This window comes from Cyphomyrmex costatus, unplaced genomic scaffold (genome assembly GCF_001594065.2).
Source record: "Cyphomyrmex costatus isolate MS0001 unplaced genomic scaffold, Ccosl1.0 scaffold353, whole genome shotgun sequence".
In the NCBI taxonomy this organism is placed as follows: Eukaryota; Metazoa; Arthropoda; class Insecta; order Hymenoptera; family Formicidae; genus Cyphomyrmex; species Cyphomyrmex costatus.
Genome location: NW_017277698.1, coordinates 106,232 through 109,135, shown reverse-complemented (window position 1 = coordinate 109,135; position 2,904 = coordinate 106,232). Strand labels below are relative to the sequence as shown.

Here is a 2,904-nt window from a genome sequence, read left to right as displayed (position 1 = left end):
GGAGGGAGCGAGGGAGGGAGAGGGAGGGAGCGAGGGAGCGAGAGAGAGAGAGAGAGAGAGCCGAGGTAAAATGTCCGCCTCTAGAAATATTGCGTTGCAATATTGCAGCAACCCAGATAACAAAATGCGCACGCATGCGGACGCACACGAAAAAAAAAGTTACAGCAGTTCTTATTAATTAGATTTCTTTTTCCATCATTTATGTCCTCTCCTTAAGTGCTGAACTGACTAATAATACCTAGGAAAAAACTTTTAAACCTGATAGGATTCGAACTCGTGACTTCGTCCATGGTCCAGTTCTGAGTCGTTCACCTAACGTACTGCTCCACTCTTACCTTATTGACAGAGATGTTTCGAATTGTCCATATATATTTTCAATAAAAATATTTTGTCTACCCAAACAGATTATTTTGTTAAAATTACCAAAAGTACACTTATTTCGTAATGGCAACAAAATTTTATCTTGTTATTTACAAATAGTAAGTAAGCAATAGTGAGATGCAAAACATGAATTAATCTTTCTCTTACGCGCGCATATTGTGAGTAATGAAGATGTGAAAAGTTTCAGAGATATGTCAACTAAAAGGCTTTCAAAATTGAGTCATGTAAAATATTCCAGGAATATTTCAACTGAAATGTTTGTAATGTTATTACAAGTGACAGGTTTCAGCAATATTTCAACTGAAAGGTTTCAAATGTGAATGATATGAAAGGTTTCAGAGATATCTCAACTGAAAGGATCGAAAAAATTGTGTCATGTGAAAGGTTTCAGCCATATTTCATAGGCAACATTTCGCATGACATATTGCAGACAGCTTGCAGGAATGTTACATGTGAAATGTGAAAGATTGAAATGGTTTTGAAATCTTTCTAACACCTTTTTGAAATATTTGGTGCTGTATGGGTTAAAAAATTCAATTATTTTGATATCAAAAGCAAAAAATACGTCAATCAAAGTATTTGCCCTCGCTAGCTATACATTTTTCCCATCTTTCAGGCAAGTAGATTCCGCGACGATAGAACGATTGGTCCTTTGAAGCAATCCATTCGTCGATCCATTTTCGCACATCTTCATAATTTCTAAAGTGTGTATCTACCAAGCCGTGCTGTATCGATCGGAACAAGTAATAATCTGAAGGAGCTAAGTCTGGTGACTACGCTGGGTGCGAGAGAACTTCCCACTCGAGCTGTATCAGTGTTTCCTTGACGGCTTTTGCAACGTGTGGCCGAGCTTTGTCGTGCAAAAGCACGTCATTTGCGTCGATTGCTGGCTACTGCTGGCCTTTTTTCCAACAATGCTTCATTCAGATGATTCAGTTGTGATTGATATCGATCCTCCGTGATACTTTCGTTCGGTTTGAGCTGAATTTTTGTCCAATAATATTTGCAATTCGGCGTTTTCAAACTTTTTCGGTTGACCTGAGCGTTGTTTATCATTCACATCATAATCACCATTTTTAAATCGCTGAAACCATTCTTGGCATGTTCTTTCCGATGGAGCATAATTGCTATAAGCTTCGACAAGCAATTTATGAGCTGCAGCTGCACTTTTTTTCAAATCAAAGTAATGAAACAACACATGACAAAAAAACAACTCCATGTTTAAAAAAAAAAAAAAAAGCACTGTTCGCTTAAATGAATCTTTTTGCACTGAATTTTGTTGACAAATGTCTAATCTCTAAAATGCAGCCAGTTTCAGATGTCCAAATAAATTACACTTACAACTAGCACCATCTAAATGTGACCCGCGGAAACTAAGTTTAGCACCTAATAATTAAACGAAGAAAGGACAATAAGAGTCAGATCATAAATAATAAAGCGGTTATAACATTTAATAAATTTAACTGTGTATACATAGAACTACTTAAAATAAAATAAAATAAAAGTATTTAGCCGCTTATAATATAAAAATGAAAAATCTCACAATGTAAACGTGTAACAAGTTTCGACTCCAAGGATTGAGTCCTCTTCAGACATTCAAAAAATTATTAAATCTCTCCGTCCATACATGCAGTCAAATCATAAAAAAATCACTAACTCCTCGATTTTTCCTTTTATTACATGACATTGATAATACAGGATGGAAAAATCGTATATTAGAACAATGTATCTGTTCTACAAGATTTAGAAACTAAATGTTTAAACAACCTCATCACACAACCGCCATTTTATACATTTTATATGAGATATGTGAATGATGCAGCATTAGCAACTAATAATAACAATATTAATCACATTTTAAATAATTTCAATAATTACCACCCCAGACTTCAATTCACACTAGAAACACTCACACACACACACACACACACACACACACACACACGCGCGCGCGCGCGCGCGCGCGCACACACAGGTAATAACAAATTAAATTTTTCAGACGTCACATTAATAAAACATAATAACTCAATTATATATGATTGGTATCAAAAACCCTCATCATCAGGAAGATACCTAAATTACTTATCACAGCACCATCACTCTCATAAAATAGGAGTTATCATTGATTTAATTGACAGGGTCTTACACTTATCACATCCATCCATTCATCAAAAAAATTTAGATAAAATCATCAAAATATTACTTAACAACGGTTATCCACTAAAATTAATAATAAACACAAAACTACAAAAATTGAACCTATCAAAATTAAAACGATTACCTAATCACAAAATAAAAGACCCAATGAATATCATCCTTTGAAAATTGACTCTAAAAATTTGTACCATTCTAAATTAAAATGATTATCTAATAATGTAACCTAATAATTTAAACCTTTAATACTTTAAATGATATTATCTAATATAATATATTACCACGAAAAGTAACTGATATATTACTAAATCTGCCAGTTCAAAGTGAACGTACATATAACGAATATTTTCTATGTTGAATATGTACCAC

General features: G+C 33.9%; 1 protein-coding gene across 1 annotated transcript in view; it reads left to right on the top strand.

Moving 5' to 3' along the window:
• The window catches only part of LOC108776346 (uncharacterized), a 17,373-nt gene that overhangs the window by 3,452 nt on the left and 11,017 nt on the right, over window positions 1-2,904 (top strand). The window lies entirely within an intron of this gene.